This window comes from Physeter macrocephalus, chromosome 16 (assembly GCF_002837175.3).
Source record: "Physeter macrocephalus isolate SW-GA chromosome 16, ASM283717v5, whole genome shotgun sequence".
In the NCBI taxonomy this organism is placed as follows: Eukaryota; Metazoa; Chordata; class Mammalia; order Artiodactyla; family Physeteridae; genus Physeter; species Physeter macrocephalus.
Genome location: NC_041229.1, coordinates 69,443,052 through 69,462,128, shown reverse-complemented (window position 1 = coordinate 69,462,128; position 19,077 = coordinate 69,443,052). Strand labels below are relative to the sequence as shown.

The following is a 19,077-nucleotide window of genomic DNA, read 5'->3' as shown; positions in this document are numbered from 1 at the left end:
AACCCTGAAGACTCCACCAAAAAGCTGTTAGAACTAATAAATGAATTCAGTAATTTTTTTTTCTTTCAGGATACAAAATCAACATGCAAAAATCAGTTGCATTTTTATACACTAACTACAGACTACTTGAAAAATAAAGAAAACTATCCCATTTACAATAGCATCAAAAAGAATAAATTACTTACGAATAAATTTAGTCAAAGAAGTGAAATATCTGTACACTGACAACTATAATACATGGAGGAAAGAAACTAAAGAAGACACAAATAAATGGAAGGATAGCCCATGTTCATGGAGGAGAAAAATTAATATTGTTAAAATGTTCATACTACCCAAAGCTGTCTACAGACTCAATGTAATCCCCATTAAATCTAATGGCATTTTTAACAGAAATTTTAAAAATAATCCTAACATTCATATAACACTACAAAAGACCCCAAATAGCCAAAGCAATATTGAGAAAGAAGAACAAAGCTGGAAGCATCACACTTTCAGATTTCCAAGTATACTACAAAGCTATAGCATCAAAACCATGTGGGACTAGCATAAAAACAGACATATAGACCAATGGAAAAGAATCAAGAACCCAGAAATAAACCCCTGCATATATGGTCAACTAATATTTGACAAGGAAGCCAAGAATACTCAAAGGGGAAAAGAGAGTTTCTTCAATAAATGGTACTGGGAAAACTGGATATCCATATGCAAGAGAATGAAATTGGACCCCTACATTTTACCACTCACAAAAATTAACTCAAAATGAATTAAAAATTTAAATGTCAGTCCTAAAACTCTAAACCTCCTAGGATAAAAGTCCCTTGACATTGGTCTTGGCAATGACTTTTTGGATCTGACACCAAAAGCATAAGCAACAGAAGTAAAAATAAACAAGTGGGACTATGTCAAACAAAAAATTTCTGAACAGCAAAAGAAACAATCAACAAAGTGAAAGGCAACCTACAGGAAACTGGGAAAAATATTTGCAAACCATTTAACTGCTAAGGGGTTAATATCCAAAATATATAAGAAGCTCATACAACTCAATAACAAAACAAAACAAAACAAAAAACTAATTGAAAAAATGGTCAGAGGGCTTGGATAGACATTTTTCCAAAGAAGACATACAAATGACCAACAAGTATATGAAAGGTATTTAACACCAATTATCAGGAAATGCAAATCAAAATCACAATGAGATATCACCTCATACCTGTTAGAATGGTTATTATCAAAAAGACAAGATACAAGCGCTGGTGAGGATGTGAAGAAAAGGGAACCACTGTGCACTATTAGTGGAAATGTAAATTGGTGCAGCCACTATGGAAAACAGTATGAAGTTTTCTCAAAAAAAGTCAAAATAGAACTACCATGTGATCCAGCAATTCCACTTCTAGGTATGTCTGAAGGAGATGAAATCACTATCTCCAAGAGATATCTGCACCCCTATATTCCTTGCAGCGTTATTCGCCATAGCTAAGGCATGGAAACCACCTAAGTGTCCTTCAGTGAATGAATGGATAAAGAAAGAAAGAAAAAGAAAAGAAAAAAATATATATATATACACACATATATATCACAATGGGATATTATTCAGCCATAAAAAAAGAAGGAAATCCTTTCATTTGTGACAACATAGATAGCCCCTGAGAGCATTATGCAAAGTGTCATATGGAGAAAGACAAACACTGTATAACCTCATTTATATGTAGAATCTAAAAAAGCTGAACTATAGAAACAGAAAGTAGATTGGTGGTTGCCAAGGGCTGAGGGTTAGGGCATATGGGGAGCTATTGATTGAAGGGTACAAATTTTCAGTTATAAGATGAATAAGTTCTGGAGAGTTAATGTATGCACGGTGACTATAGTTTACAATACTGTATTGTATATTTGAAAGTTGCTAAGAAAGTATTGAATAGATCTTCAAAGTTTTCACCACATGAATAAAAAGGTAACCATGTGTGATGATAGATGCATAACTAACCCTATTGTGGTAATCACTTCACAATAAATATGTATATCAACTGATCACATTATACACCTTAAACTTATACAATGCTATATGTCAATTACAGCTCAATAAAGCTGGGAGAAAAAGGAAAAAAAAAAAAAAAAAAAAAAAAAAGACCTGGGCTTTGCCGGATACCCACCACCCTGCTAAAATAGTCTACGGCAGTCAGGAACACAAGATCATCAGTGAGAAAGCTGCTGCAGAGGGCCTGCTTTTTGCCCTGACCTGCCTTTGCATAAGCAGGCAGAGCGGCCAGCACAAACCCTCACTACTGTGCCTGGGTTGGGTGGGCTGCCCCAGGCTAAGAACACTTCAGCCTACGTGGTACAGGTATGCGGGGGCAGATGCTGTCATCCTGATACTTGTGCCACCTGATGAACACTAAAACCCCCATCCCATGCAGTCTTTAGAACTCCCTTTCCAAACCCAAAGGGTAGCACAGAAGAACATAAGCCAACAGTCAAGAAACCTGCAGCCTCATCTTAGCTCTGCCAGCAGCTAACTTTGTGAATTTCATCAAACTACTTAACCTCTCTGGGCCTCTTTTTTCAAATGCAAACTGGAAATAATATATCTTTGATTACCCGGCACAGTTGTTATAAAGGCTGAAATACAACTAGAAGATTACACTGCTTTGTATCCCTATACAAGGTCATAAAAATAAGAGGGATTTTGTTAGTCAATATGGAAATAAGAGCCTCTTAAAGGAACCAAAGGCGGAATTTCAGGCAAAGTAAAAGAGACCTGGGTGAGGATAGAAATCTCAAAGTTAGGGTCTTAACCAAAATTCCTGTTAGTATTATGTAAGCAAGAAACCTGGAATATTATAGGACAGGTCCTCAGGAACCCTCTTTTCCAACCCTGTGGTTCATGAAAAGGAAACTGGGGTTCAGAGAGGTCAAACGATTTGCCCAAGTCACAGAGTAAATTTGTAGCTGAACCCAGATTAGAATCTAAGTTCCTTCTTCCCTTCCTCTCAGGTTCTGTTCAAAACCTGGCCTAGTCCACGATGCTACCTTCGAGAGGGTGATGACCCCACACCTGAAGAAAACCCCACTGCCTCCCCCAGGACATTCACTGAGGGACGCCAAACTCAGGACACTTATTTTCCTGGGTCTACAGGTTCAGTGTGCTGATGCGTGTAACTCACTCTGCTCTGGAAGTCTCTCTGCCAGCGCCGTAGTGCAAGACAAACAGATTGTGCTGACCGAGAGCGTAAGAACCAATCACTCCTTTCTCACGGCTGAATATCCTGCCATTTGTGACAACATGGTTGGATCTCGAGGACATTGTGCTGAGATAAGCCAGACAGAGAAAGGCAAATATTGTATGAGATCATTTATATGGGGAATCTGAAAAAGCCAAACTCAGAGAAACAGAGAGTAGAATGGTGGTTACCAGGGATCTGGCAGTGAGGACATGGGGGAATGTTATTTAAGGGTACAGAATTACAACTAGCAGATAAATAAGTTCTGAGGATCTAAAGCACAGCTAGGTGATTACAGACAATTCTTTATTATAAACTTCAAAGGTGCTAAGAGACTGGATCTGAAATATTCTCACCACAAAAAAGAAATGATAATTATGTGAGGTGATAGAGGCGTTCGCTAACCCTACAGTGGGAATCATATTGCAACATATAAATGTATCAAATCAATACATTGTACACCTTAAACTTACACAATGTTGTATGTCGATTATACCTGAATTAAAAAAAAAGAATGCCTTAATTATGTATTTGACTTAAGCAAATGGAAGAAGAACCACAGCATTTTTTGATATTTAAATAAAATAATGCACAAAAAAAAAAAAAAAAAAAAAAGAACCAATTACTCATCCAGCACAGATGCAGGGGTCTGGGCTGGCAGGAGCTATAGCTTGAATCCCTCTGACTTTTCAGGAAACTGTCTGCAGCTCAGCCCCCCCACCCCCCGACTAGGATCCTGAATGTGAGGATGGAAGCACATCAAAGGACAATTCCATCTGAAATCCTGCTGTTAAGTCATAGACTTTTGCATGCTGTGGGGAAAGAACAGGACCTCTTCTTAAAACTGTGGCCTTCAGCTCCTTGGGACAGCAGAGTTGGGCTGAAAACCTGGGCTGAAAACAAGTGGGTTTGGTGATAACCCTGGGGGCCCAGCCACAGGCCAGACCAAGCACTGCACTTTCACCACAAACATGCATCCCAGGTGCCCAGCTAGCGGCTGTGAAACCCCCTGTGGGCTGCTCTCTCAAGCTGGGCAGGGCCTCTCTCTCTTGCAGTGGCCTCAGGCCCAGGACACCCAGCCCCTCACCACACCTGTCACCTCTCCCTCTTGGCAGGCACACTTGTGACAGCAGCCCCCACACTCTCTCACATCCATGGTCCCTTTGCCGAGGGCTGTGAGTATAACTGAGGTAGAGATGGTCGCAGGCCAGACCACATGGGTGTGAGGGAGATCCAGAGCCAGGCTCTCCCCTACTCACAGGCAGCTCCTGCTCCCACACCTGAGACCAGTCTAACAACAGCCTTGGTCCAGGTCAAGAGAGCATCTGCTCTGTATCAGGCTGCAGCTAGATGATACAAAAGTCGATGAATAAAACAATTTCCTTTTTTCTTAGAATTTCCTCTTCCACTGAAAGATATATATATATATATATATGTGTGTGTGTGTGTGTGTGTGTGTGTGTGTGTGTGTGTGTGTGTGTAATTAAATAAGATAGTAATTCCTCCAAGATGAGTTCAAATAAGATGCTTGACCTTTCTCTACCACACGTGCTCTATATGGCCTTGGACAATGTATGCCCCTCTTCTGGGCTTCCAATTTCCCATCTGTGAGAGGAGAGGGCTGGATTAGATAAGCTCTCCTCTGAACCTAATGTTCCTACAATCTAAGGACCCCCTCCCCAGAAGCTTCTAAAATAGTCATTTGTGGCCAGAGATGAGACCCAAACTCTTTTCTCTAGCTTGCTCTGCCCTAGAACCCAGGCTGCTCTGTGTTCTTTGCTCAAAGACAGCTTTGAGTTACAGGAGAAATCTGGGGTTTGTCCCAGTGATGACCACTCACATTACCTGCTGCTTCTGTCGGACATTATAGCCCCTACATCACTGTATCCCTGCCCGCTGTGCATCTGGGGCCACCCAGCATTCCCCCCAACCTCAGGGTCCTTGGTGGTCATAAGGCCAAGCAGGCTCACCCAAGACAACTGTCTTCTTGCTGGCTGCCCAGCCCCCAGCCTATTCTAATATTAGTTTCAGCCGCCTAAAACACAGCTCTCATTGTGACATCTTGCTGAAAATCTATTATGTCTCCCCAGTGTCCCTCAACTCAGGTCTGAACTCCTTAGCCTGGCAGCCATGACTCTCCAGACCCTGTTTCCAGCCTACCCTGCCGCTTTGGGCCTTACCAAACTGTTCTCCCCGACATGTCCCTTATGTTCACGCTTCAAGGCAAGTTCCCTGCTATTCTTCAGGACTGACTTGTTGTCCCCACACATCAAGATTCAGCTTAAACGTGGCCTCCCCCTAGAAACTTACTCTGACCCCCCAGACCACAGGGCACGCAGAATCCTGAAGTGCTGACTGCTCCTGCCCCCAGTATTCACATAGCTTGCCCTTTCACTGCCTCCTGGCCTCTGTTTAAATACCTGCATATCAGAGAGAACCTCTTGACCTGGTATAAATGTACAAGTCCCCTCCTACCCTTGGAACCCCCTTACCATTCTTTATATTTCTCCACAGCACTCAGCACCACTTTGCATATATCGACCTGTTTACTATCTTCCCACATCAGAAAGCAATTCTACTCGGGCATGTGTTTTGCTCACTGCTGTATCTCCAGTGCCTAGAACAATGCCTGGCACAGAGTAGGTGCTAAGTAGATCGTTGTTGAATGAATGAGTGAGAGAGGGAATGAGTGAATGAGTCTGTAACTTAGATCCTGGGCATCTTTGGGCACTTTTCCAAGATGCTCTTATCTGATGTGGCTGCCATCGTCCTATGTCTGCTCAGCCCCAACCCTGTCTGATGTCATGGCAGATGGACAGCGCACATTCTGTGGGGCTCTTTGTAAATGACAAACCTCAGAGAACTGAAAGAGCAGCTTCTGGAGGGGCGGGGCCAGGATTACTCTACTGCCTGGTTTCTAAATGCCACATTTTAAATTCCACTGTCCTGCCCTCCCTCCAGCCTCTCTGCAAATTCCACAGGGTTAAAAGGGCAATCCTGGTAGAAAATGAAGAAGAAAACAAAAGTGTCCTCTTCTCCGTGGTGGGGCTCTTGGGGAGCTGTGTCTCTCTTTCCCTTTCAAGCCTGAGGCCCAAGTATCTCTGCAGAGCCCAGCTACCACCTTCTACCTATCTGATCAAGGAGCTTAATTCCTAAGCTCTCATCACCATTGAAAGAGGGGACGGGACACTAGAAAAGCAGGAGGTGAAATAGGAGGAGCAGTTGGTGTGGTGGCATCTCCCTCTCTTCCTGATAACACCCTGCAAGCACACATGGCCTTTGACCAGTAAAGTGACACCTCTCCACCCTGATGTCTCCTCATCTGGGCTCCTGGGCTGTGAGGACCATATGAAAGAGGGACGAAGGAGAGGGCAGGGAGGGTGACTCATCAGCCCTGAGTCCTGCTACAGATCCAACATAAACTCTTGTTTGTGGATGGATACATGTGGTTGGGCGGGTAAGTAACTGAGTGAAGGTGAAATCGATATTGAACGAGTGAGGAATGCAGGAGTGAGTAAGCTGGAGTGACTACTGGCATCTTTGTAAGGAGAGCTCACTGGGCTTAGTAAGACCCTCTCTGAATTCTCTTTTAGGCCTATATCTAGTGCAGTCTCAGGGGTGGGGAGGAGGTTGGCAATTCCTGACCCATGTGAATCATGCTAGTAACTCTCAAGTTCCAAGGAGCCTTCATAAAAGTTTGTTAAATCCTTCGTAGCAGCCAAGGAGCCAGTTCAAACCACCTGGAGGCCCCTCAGATCTCCTGTATCCTCTACAAACCAGAAAGGGGGGTAACAGCTCAGGGATGCCATGTGATTTAGCTATCTTCTCCAGGAGCTCCTTAGAATTGCCCAGGAATTAGCTGACACCTATCACCAGTCCCCTCAAAGCTCTTGAATGACAGTCTAATTTGTTTGCCCAGAAGATGGTAAGATGTTTGGCGGGGGGGCAGACGTGGTTGAGAGGTACCTCAAATGTAACATGTCCTAAAGTGAATTATCTTTCTCCCCAAATCTACTTCTCCCCTAGAATTTTTATTCTACTGAATGGTACCACCAGCTGGTTGCTCAGCTGATAAAACTTCATTCATTCATTCATTCATTCATCCATCCAACAAATATTTGTGACATGTGTCAGGAACATGCTAACTACTAGGATAAAGTAATGAGCAAAAGTCCTCATCAAATAGGAAAAGTAAACATTAATTATCATGAAAAATTGTAAATAAATGTAAAATCACAACTATGATAAAGCCTTGAAGGTGGTACATGGTGTTGTAAAGCCCTATAAAATGAGATTTGACCTAATCATGGAAGTGACAGCTGAGCTGAGAGCTGAGATATAAGTAGGAATTCAGTAGGTGAAGACATGAAGGAAGAATGTTCTAAGCAGAAGAACAGCAAATGCAAAGGCCTGTGGTCTTGCCAACTGACAAGCCCAAGGAACTGAGACAAGGCCAGGAGAGAGGGTGAAGAAAGAAGCTGGGTGAGAGGGTGTAGGAGTGGAGGCAGGGGTCAGACTAATTAGACTTTGTAGGCTTATTAAAGAGGTTGATCTTTAGCTTAAGATCAATAGGAAGCAACTGAAGTATTTTTAAGGAGGGAAATGACATGAGCTGTGTGGGGTTTTTTTTTAAAGCTTTTTTTAAAAAATTAATTTATTTTATTTATTTTTGGCTGTGTTGGGTCTTTGCTGCTGTGCTCAGGTTTTCTCTAGTTGCGGCGAGTGGGGGCTACTCTTCGTTGAGGTGCGCAGGCTTCTCATTGCGGTGGCTTCTCTCATTGCAGAGCCCGGGCTCTAGGTGAGCAGGCTTCAGTAGTTGTGGCTCGCGGGCTCTAGAGCGCAGGCTCAGTAGTTGTGGCACATGGGCTTAGCTGCTCCGCGGCATGTGGGTTCTTCCCAGACCGGGGCTTGAACCCGTGTCCCCTACATTGGCAGGTGGATTCTTAACAACTGCACCACCAGGGAAGCCCATGAGTTGTGTTTTAAAATACATTTGGCTGCTGTGTGACAACAAATTGGAGGGAGTATAAGTAGACCAGTTAGGAAGTTCTCACAGTAGTCCGGTAAGATGAAAGTGGTGCCTTGAACTAGAGTGATACTGGTGGAGACGGAGAGAAGTGACAGAGTGGGGAGAGATTTTCAAGAGAACATCAACAGACTTGGTGGTGAATTGTATATGAGCTTTGAGAGAGAAAGGTGTTGAAGATGATTGCCAGCTCTCTCTGACTTGTGCAGCTGTATAGATGAAGGAGCCATTCAATAAGATCTGAAATACCTGGAGAGGACCACATATGAATAGGACACTGCCGAGCAAGAATGCAGAAATTCCGTTTTGGACACGCTCAGCTTGACAGGCCTTGGAGATGTCTCTCTCCCTCCTTCGTCTCCCTCACCTTCTGCATTCAACCAGCTACCTGATTCTACTTCCTCTCTTGCCTGTCTTATTTCAGGTCCTTGTAATGATTTCCTAGATAATTGAAAGAATCTCCAGGCTCTCTCTCCTTCCAATCCATCCATTCCACATTGTAGGTCTTTCTAAATATTGCCTCCTTGAACAGTCCCTCCCTCACCACCCATCTAAGCCACCCTATCCTCTCACTCTCTGTCTCAATCACTTGAGTTTTTCTTTCTAAAAACCTATAATAATTTGCTTTATTTTTTATTATAGAAATAAATATGGACATATAAGTGTATACCCTACCTCTGTTTGCTAAGAGGGCATAAATGCAATGACACACCAGTAACAGGGAGCACATGTAGCCCCAGGTTTTGGTTTCTAATACCATTCTCCACTAAAAGGATGCAGGGCTCCTTGGAGAAATGACTAATTCCAGGGCTGGGGCAAGGAAAGAACAAAATGAGCCTGGAACATCTTGCTAGAGCAATAGTAACCAAATGCTCAGAGAATCATGGGGAAAAGTCAAAAGAAACAAGAGCCAGTCTGAGAACCTCCCACTGATCAAATCTTGTACATTTCAAACATCAAAATAGGGCTTCCCTGGTGGCGCAGTGGTTGAGAGTCCGCCTGCCGATGCAGGGGACACGGGTTCGTGCCCCGGTCTGGGAAGATCCCACATGCTGCAGAGCGGATGGGCCCGTGAGCCATGGCCGCTGAGCCTGCGCGTCCGGAGCCTGTGCTCCGCAACGGGAGGGACCACAGCGGTGAGAGGCCCGCGTACCACAAAAAAAAAAAAAAAAAATCAAAATTAAATATACAAATTGATTAAACCCATTGAATAAATTAATTAAGAATTTATGAGTTCATAGTAATGAAGGAAGGGAAGAAGAAGGGAGGGAGGGAGGAAGGGAGGAGAGAGATAAAGAGAAAGAAAGGGAAAAGGGAAAGATCTTTCCTACAGAAAAATGCCAACTAATAAATATGGAAGAAATGATGGATTCAAAAGTATCAATGATGATAAAATTAGTGATTAAATGTTTGATGAGGAACAAGATGTTTACAAAACCTCGAAGTATCTCTCCACAAATTACTTATTGATTACTAAGGGAAAAACAGTAATTTCACAGGAGAAACTGGTGAACATCACCTCAAGCAAGTAACGAAAGCTTCCATCACCAGCACTGGGACAGTCCCCGCAGCCTGTGCTCGCTGGTATGCTAACCTCACTTCGTGGTACTCCTGCCCAACATGCATAGCTTGAATCCAGTCATGTAGAACCATCAGATAAACCCAAATGGAGGGATATTCAACATAATAACTGGCCTATACCATTCAAAACACAAAGGTCAAGAAAGATAAAGCAGAGGAATTGCTCTGGATTAAAGAAGACTGAGGAGACATGATAACAAAATGCCATCTGTGGCTTGGACCCTGAACAGGGCGAGGGAGACAGGAGAGCTATAGAGACATTATTGGGACAGAATTGTATTGTAGTAAGAGTATATCTTTTTTTTAAGGAAATACACATTTAAGTATTTACAGGCAAAGAGGTACCATGTCTCCGATTTACTCTTAAATTGATCAGAAATATGAATATTTTATATGCATTCATATACATGTATGTATTCATATATACACATACATGATAAAAACATAAATATATAATTATAATAAATGAACAATAAAGTATAAATTATACAGATAATTGAAATATACATAAATAATAAAAAATAATGCATTTTTATATTGTTGGAGAGAGAAGGAATGAAAAAAAATGAAGTAAATGCAGTGTCTTGTAATCAATTAAGGGATACAGATAAAGAAGGATTTCTTTTACCAGTCTTGCATATGTTCATTAATTTGATATGATATCAAAATTAAAGGTGACATAAAATTGTTTTTATGTTTGCTGAATGAATAAGTGAGCCCATATCCAACCATGACCCTCCCCTGCTTAAAATACCTGTCATGATAAAAATCAAAACACCTCAGCACAGCCATCAAGGCCTGACACCCATCGACAACCCTTTGTAAAGTCTCCCATCTCTCTCTCATCACTACTGACCAGTACCCTCACTGCCTCAAGTCCCCCAAGCTTACCACACAAGGCAACATTTCTGTGCCTTAGCATGTGCTGGTCTCTCAGCCTAGAAAGCCCTCCTCTTACCCTCCCGGAATCTTCCTGTTATCTTTCTATATCCAGACCAGGAATTTTCACCTCTGGTAAGGCCTCTGATTGCCCATTTGGGGGTGACACTTCCTCTTCTGATACACTAATACCTGCCATGATCATGTCCCACAGATAGGCTTGTCACTGTTTGTTCACAATCCTGTCTTGCCTTGAGGACTGGGATATTACCGACACCTGTATGCCCAGTGCTCTGCACGGGCCCTGGCACATGACAGGATCTCAGTTAATAATGCAGCATGAATACATGAATAATAGTGACTAAACTTTCTGCATCCTCCAAGAGAGCTCCCTGACTTCAGTCTCTTTCACGATCCTCAAAAAATACAGAAGAATAAGGGAAATTAGTTCTTCTAATTTTATGCATGAGGAAAGGGAGGCCCAGAGAGGGTAAGAGAAAACAATGTACCCAGAGGCTGAGCTAGAGCTGGAATCCAGATCTCTTGCCATCAGCCCAGTGTTCTTTCCCAGAAGGCAGGTGGGACAAGAAGGAAGAATATGTCATTTACAGTTGACCTGTTCTATGCTGGACACTACACTTCAATAAACTTTCCAGTTCTAGCATCACGACTGCACTGGAAACAGGCTCCGAGTCAGATCTGTTTGATGGCAAAGCCCGTGCTCTTTTCTCTGCACATTGCCAGTATATGCAGCCCACCTCTGACCCTCCATCAGAGGCAACAAGATGGCCTGAGTCAATCGTTCTGTCCCTCGACCATGTCTTTTAAACCAGCACCACACACAGACCCACAATGCAGCCCACACCCCCAGACGACAGGCTGCATTTCACATGGTTTCCAAACCCAGGATATTTGGTTTGTAAGACAAAACCTCCATTTCTCCAGCAGAAAGCGAACACTATACACAATTACCCAGCCAAACTGCTGACGCTTAGACACTGCCTCACGCCGAACAGGGTCTGGTCTGCCCAGAGACATCCTCAGAGGATCCAGGACTCCCCCAGAGCTTGGCACTGAGGGCACCATGCAGCAGGAAGAGGGGGGACTGGGCTGGCTGGATCACAGTGTCTGGGTGTAGGCTCGGTCCCCAGAGATTGCTCCAGGGAAGAAGTGAAGCCACAGAAGCACACCCCAAGGGAGTGGTTGGCAGGGAGGGGGCAGGGTTGGCAGGGGTATCACTGCCCGGCCTGGGAGGCCTTCCCCACTCCACCCCTGCTTCCCACAGAGGAGCAGTCTCCATCTGAGGCTGGAAAGGCCAGTGATGCTGATGATATTCAGGTCCTAGAGCCAGAGAAGGCAAGCCCTCAGCTCCTCCCCAGCTGGCCCAAAGGCCTGGACTTCCCTGCTTTCAGGGCCTTTGAACTGGGGAGTGGTCAGTGGACCACAGACCACAGTCTTCACCACAGACTCCAGCGTCAGACAGACCTGGGATGAAATTGTTGCTGGCTCTGACCTTGGGCTAATCATTTAACCTTGTTGTGCTTCAGTTTCCCTATCTTTAAAATAGCAGTGACTGTCTCCCAGTGTTGTTCCAGAGGTTTCCTGAAACAAAAGATGCAAAGAGCCTAACAAGGGGGTTGGCCCTTAGTAGACACTAAAAAATGTAAGTAAGCCTTCCCCCACAGAAGTTCTGACTGCCTCACCCAGTGCTCTCTTGCTGGATTTTAAACCTGTTTTCACTTGGTTGAGCTTAAAGTCCAGGGAACACCCAGAATCCTCAGCAGAGATGCAATCGAGTCTTAGTCTTACCTTTTTGAGGTGGCACTTACCTGGGAAGGTACAAACCCGTCACCAGCACCAACCCACCAGCACACCACCCAGTGCCAGGCAACTCCTGCGGCCTCAGGCCAACGATTTCTCCTCCCCTTTGTAACCAAGTGCTTCTGGGAGGATTAATCTTGAACATGGGAAACAGCTGCCAGCATCGGGTGACTTAATGCATACTGAGAAGCAAGATCTCAACACAATGCCTGAAAGCCCACCATGAGAGTCCTTGTAGGTAATCTTTAGTGCTAAGCATTGCCCCCCACTCCTCCCCTTTCCAAATACTAATAGCCTTGGGCAGGCTAAAAGAATCCGTCTTAGAGTAAATTAGTTAGGGGTCTCGCCAACTTTGCAGTGTGGCTAGAGCCCTGTCCTGCATTCAGATGACTCTGGTGACACACATCTCTTGCAGATAAGAGGTGACAAATGACTTTCTGACTACATGGCAGACTTGAGAGCCCCTCATGGGGAAAAGGAAAAACTGAGCACTAGCCTATGGCCTCACAGATCCAGGGGAGGGGGCAGAAGGGCCCTTCGTGTGTGCCCATCCTCCTCATCCTGAGCTCCGGCTCCAAAAGGGCCATCCCTGATCGCAGACCATGTGGTCCACATGGTCTGCTCTGAGGGAGGCAGAGCTTAGGTCCAAGAGACACAGACCACTCAGCAGAGCCCTGAGCCTAGGCGGGGTCACATGAGGAAGGGGTGGCCATAGGGCCAGGGCCAGGCATAGGGCAGGGGTCAAACTCCTTCGGGCACCCAGACACTCATGCTTTTGAGACAGGGAGAAGCTGGCAGTTGAAGCAGTCAGAGGAGGGGACATTTATCAATGGCCCAATTCATTCACAACAATCCCCATTGTCTGAGCCAGCACAGAGATGGGCATTTTCTCCCAGAGCTGCTGGGAAGAAAAGCCCCAAGACATGGTCACAAATCAGAGCCCCAAAATACAGAAGCCAAAATTGAGACATATGATTTGAAAACCAGATGAAATATTTGAGATTGGAGATGTCCCCCCAAAATCCATGCAACATGGTTCTCATCCTCAGAGACCAATAGAATGCTTAATTGCTGATTGTTCATTTATTTATTCTGATCTCTTTCTATGAAGGATGTAGGAGTTTACAATTAAAGATGGGTATACTATAAAATTATTGAAGCAAGCAGAAATTAAAAGCCATGGTTCCAATGAACACATTTACTAGGATGAAGCAATATGATGAACTAAGAGCTTCCTGGCAGCCAGAGTAAGAAGGGAAACACACAGGTGATGTCATGAGCTCAGCAGTCACACAGACCTGTAGAAATCCCTTGAGCACTCTAAGCTTCAATTTCCTTGTCAGAGGAAAAAAAAAATGGGACTATTAACCTAATAAGGTTGCTGTGAAAAGTAAATGAAATAAAGCACGTATTATAGATTCAATAAATAGTGGTTGCTATTATTACCATTTTGGGGGTTGTCTGATTTCTCTTCTTTAAATTGGAACTATGTTACCATAATAGGGTTGCCTTGATGCTCTATGAGTCCTAATTGTTGCTCTGAAATTCTGATTGGTAGGTATATGTATTTGATGAACTAAAACTGGGGAATCAGCCTGGGATTCACAGTGGGTACCTCATTTTCCAGAGTCTTTTCCTGAGTCTTAAGATGGCTGGGGGCCCCCACAGATAAGAAGGCTAGGGAAGGCACAGAGACTTCCTTCCCCACCATCTTCACTCTGTAAAAGGCTGCCCAACTGACCACAGCCTGCCCTTATTTAACCATCCCCCCCAAGGGTCAGGTGGAGGACCAGGCCAGGGAAAGGTAGGTTCCAGCACCCCCTCAGGAAATGCATGAAGCCCATCTGCTCCTCTGCATACTAGGGGAGTTGGTGGGGTGAGAACTCAGGCACTCCTTAGACCAAACCATAAACACTTAGAAAGAGAAAGTCAATGTTACCTTTCTAACTTCCCAAAGCACATTTAGTGAGGGCACCTCATTGAGACCTGTCCACAGGAGAATGGTCAGGATGGGAGAGGTCTAGAAGCCGTAACAGCAGCAACTGCAGCAGCAGCCAGCTAATATTTGGGGGCACCTACTCTTCCGGGCACTGTTTCATGTGTCCCCAGTCCCCAAGGGGAGGAGGTCAGGGAGAACAAGATTCTGTCAAGAAAAGAGATAACCACTGGAAAGGAGCAAAGCAAAGGGTCTCCCTTTCAGCCTCGCCTGCAGATGGGAGATTCAAAACAGGGTTGACTAAAACCAAAAAAAGAGAAGAAATCAGCCCAGTTCAACTCACTTCTCCTGCCTGTCAGATGACTGTCTGGGCCCAGCCCACAGAAGGCTCACTGCTTTTCTGCTGCAGGGGGAATCCAGAGAATAAACTAGAGCGTGGAGCAAATTACAGATGCTGAGCTCTGCCTCAGATCCCAGACTGGCCCTGCTTGCCTTGCCAGACGGTCCTTTTCACTTCTAGAAAGATAAGACTACTCCAAGAGCAGCCTCAGTTCCAGATCAAATGGGACACTCTGAAGGCATTGTATCAACATCTACCCTGACCCCCCAGCCAAAGCCCCCGGCTTAAGATATTTCCTACTAAAGCCAGTTTCTTAGACTTGTCCAAGGTGCCACATGTAGGCTAAAGGGGACTGAAAAGGGGGCCTAAAAGGCTGAGAGTGGGTCAAGCCAGGGGTGCATGTTTGTGCATATGTGTTTTGCACATGGAGATACCTGTTGGATATGTGTCACTGTCCTCAGATGTACATACTGAAAGCAGGTGAGTGTTTACACGGCCCTCCTGAGATACAACGTGTGCAAGACTGGTGTGGGTGGCGGAAAGGTGTGCACACATGAGCAGCTGAGAGTGTGTGGGTGTGGGTGCCCTGTGTTTGTGGGTGGGCATGGCTGAGTGGTCCTCCCACCTCCTCCTGGAGTGACAGTGGGGCTGTCTCCCCAACCCTGGCCAGTCAGCCAGGCTGGCTCAGACCCCCATTCAGTCCAGTGTTGGCACTGAACTCCTGCTCTGCTCAGAGTCCTGAGAAACCAAAGCCGAGTGACCCACAGAGAAGACACCCCAGCTGGGGACAAGTCGGGTCACCCTAGAAAGTCTGAGTTCAGATAACACTCCTTATCCCCAGCTTCTGCCTTCATCTGCTCACTCACACGCATCCAGCCATCGGCACATGACCCGCTCAGCCCCATGGAGCCTGCCTACCACGCTCACCAATGCATATCCAGCGTACAGACACGGGGCAGCAAGGGCCACACAGACACACGTACCACCTATGGGCGCACTCCAGGCCCACCTACACAGAAGTTCCCACACACATTGACACACTCACACCCTGGGACATATGCTAGAAAGTTCCCTATGCTCACATACCAGCCCAGACACACGTCCTCCCACACTGGAGCTCGCTCCCACTCACAAGCACTCACACTGATACACTTACACCTACTATCCAAATAGTCACAAGCATGCTCTGTCCCGGACCGGGCTGGGCACCGAATCCCGCCCGGGGAGCGCCGCCTACTTACTCCGAGCGAGTGAGAGTGCGTGTGCGCGGCTGCATGCAGCGGCCAGGCCAGCGGCGGCAGGCACAGCTGGGGCTGCAGAGGCTGCGAGCAAGTGACCTGCTCGGTGGCCCAGCCCGAGGGCCCCCGGCTGCCCGCGCCCCACCCCGCTCTGCCCCCGCCCGCCGCTCCCGCCCGCCGCCGCAGGACCTCTGGCAACAGTCCGCTCCCTGCCAAACCTCTGCCCCGCGTAAGCCACCGCTGCCTGCCGTCTCAGCCGGGCTGCGAGGCTCTTTTGGTGCCCCTGGCAGTGCAAACTTTGTGCTCTCGGCTGTGGGGAGCCCTGGAATGGGGACGCGGCCAGGTCTAATTAGAGACCTGGCTCACACGGGGCCGGGCGGGAGTCACGGCGGGTAAGCACCCCGGATCCTCGGAGCCGTCCCGGCCCTGGTGCCCACATGTACCCCACATGCCAACATCTGGAGAGGAAAGGGAGTGCGTTGGAACTGAAACAAAACAAGGAGGGGTTTGGGTGCGGTTCACACGCTCTGCGGAGGGAGCGCTGAACTTTGAGCAGCCCCCAAACGCCCGGAATGCCACTTGGTTTATTGACCCTCAGGTGCTTCCCTTTGGAACCAAAGTCGCTCACATAAGATCGCTGACCTGCCAGAAAGGACAGAAGATGGTTGCAGAGACTCGTTTTAACTTGGGGCACAACAAACTTCCGCTCTGGACTTAGTGTCAGATGGCTAAGTCTAGAGAAGAAGGCTGATTCCTACCCCAAAGCTCAGGAATGTCGCATTCCATCCAACCCCCTCCACCCTGCCATGAATCATTCCCCACCAGGGGCCTGGAGTTCCTCTACCCACTCTGGGGCGTGGGCCACCAAGGAAGAGCAGACCCTAGCCTCCCTTGGGCACTGTTTCCAATTTTGAACCCGCTCATTGGCGGGAAGTTCTCCTTGGCATCTAACCTAAATCCCTCGTGTACAACTACTGTATGTCAATATGCTCACACTTTGTGTTCAGGGACAGGAAAACCAGCTGTGTCTCCAAGACACAATGACCACTCCCATCTCAGCCTCTCTTCCTTGATGCTAATACCCGTGTTCCCCTTTTCAGGCCCTGGCTAAAAATGATGATTGCTCCCTGGCCCTGGACACATTGCAGCTCCTGACATTAACTCAACTGCCTCAGCTCTCTGGGGACCCCAGACTCTGTAGATGCCCAAGTCATCCTCCTCAGACAAGCCAGCTTTGACTGCAGCCTCCATCCATTGGAGACACCCTGCTTCTACTCCCCAGACCCTTGAGAGGGCCTTCAGTTCCTATCTCAGCAAATGCTGTCTCAGGGCCTGGGGACAGAGCTTGAAGGGCCAGCCATTCACCTGGCTGTGCATTAACACTGAAGCCACAGCCTTCCTCAAATGGGCAGTTTCCTGAATCTTTGAGTCCATTTCTGGTAGATCAGGTAGTGTAAAAAAAAAAAAGAGAGAGAGAGAGAGACTGGACTTTATCCTCAAAGAAACCTAATCTTGCATACTGCCTCTACTACATTCTAGCTATGCGTCCTTGGACAAATCACTTAAACTCTCTGAGACTCAGTTTTCCCATATTTACAATGGGGATAATAATAATCTCTGCCTAGCTCATACGTTGTTGAAAGTATGAGATGAGCTCAGGAATGTAAAAGTACCTGAATAGCTAAGATATTTTTTAGTATGTTAGAAATGGAATGACGCTTAGATCATGAACAGGATAAATATTAGCAAAAAGCCTCAGAATTATTTCATTCCCAGGTACAAACTCTGGGTCCGAGTTTCAGGTAAAGAGAGGAACAGACTTGGTTTTTTAGATGTTCCCTTAGGACACTTGGTATGTATGTCCCCCACCTGCATTCCCAAACACACACACACACACACACACACACACACACACACACACACACACACACACCAATCCACAGGAACACAGGTGATCTATAGGTCCTCTGTCTAGTCCGAGTTTCAGGTAAAGAGAGGAACAGACTTGGTTTTTTAGATGTTCCCTTAGGACACTTGGTATGTATGTCCCCCACCTGCATTCCCAAACACACACACACACACACACACACACACACACACACACACACATCCACGTTCCCAGATACATACAGCACAGCCCAGCCTCCTGGGCTCATGTCGGCCCCATAGGCCCCAGCCTCTTATACCCTCGCTGGCCGTCTCTCCATTCCCAGGGGGCCTCCTCATGGCTCCAGTCTTGGCTGCAGCAACTCCAAGTCTCCTTACAGAGGCCCTGGCAGGCAACTCCTCTCTCCTTGCCCATCCTTCTGGGCCATGGCTCCTGCAGGCCTGAGACTCCAGGCAAAGGTGACAGAGGCCTTCTCCAAGGCAGCTCAGAACTGAGGCTGCGGGGGGAGCTCAGAATTGGAGCATCATCCCCCTCAGCCTCCTCCCCTCCGCCTGCCTGGCTTCCCAGTGCTGTCCTGCTTAATTCTTAATGGAAATTCCATCCCCGGCGCCGGCCCTGGCTGCCTCAGGGAGTCCAGGCTTGGGCCAACAGCAAACTCCACCCAGAGACAGGAGGGCTGCTTGGCCATATAAACACAGATACACACATATTCACATACATACATACACACTCAGCAGACAGACATGCCCAGAGTCATTCACAAACTCAGACAGTCTCACCCAGACACATATCCAGAAAGATAATAAGTATTATAATCACTAGCATTTATTGCATGGTGCTAAGTTTTTTGTAGGTATCAACTTCCCTAATTCTCATGATTACACTGGGTTCGTGGATGACTTAGCTATTATCCCTAATTTACACATGGGGAAACTGAGGCACAGGGAGTAATAATTTGCATTAGTAATAATAGCCTAACACGTGAGCACCAGGAACCATGCTCAGGGCCTTATGTGCATTGTTTCATTTTGCCACCATAGTAACATTTTGTAGAAGTTATTTTCTTATTTTTATTTTTATTTTTTAATCAATTTATTTATTTATTTTTGCTGTGTTGAGTCTTCGTTTCTGTGTGAGGGCTTTCTCTAGTTGT

The 19,077-nt window shown here is 46.2% G+C and overlaps 1 protein-coding gene across 1 annotated transcript in view; it reads right to left on the bottom strand.

Moving 5' to 3' along the window:
• INSC (INSC spindle orientation adaptor protein) overlaps positions 1 to 16,108 on the bottom strand; it is a 124,488-nt gene extending 108,380 nt beyond the window's left edge. The window contains exon 1 of the mRNA XM_024118906.3: positions 16,040 to 16,108. The gene's annotated coding sequence lies outside the window, so the exon portion shown is untranslated. The remainder of the gene's footprint in view (positions 1 to 16,039) is intronic.
• Positions 16,109 to 19,077: the final 2,969 nt, after the last annotated feature.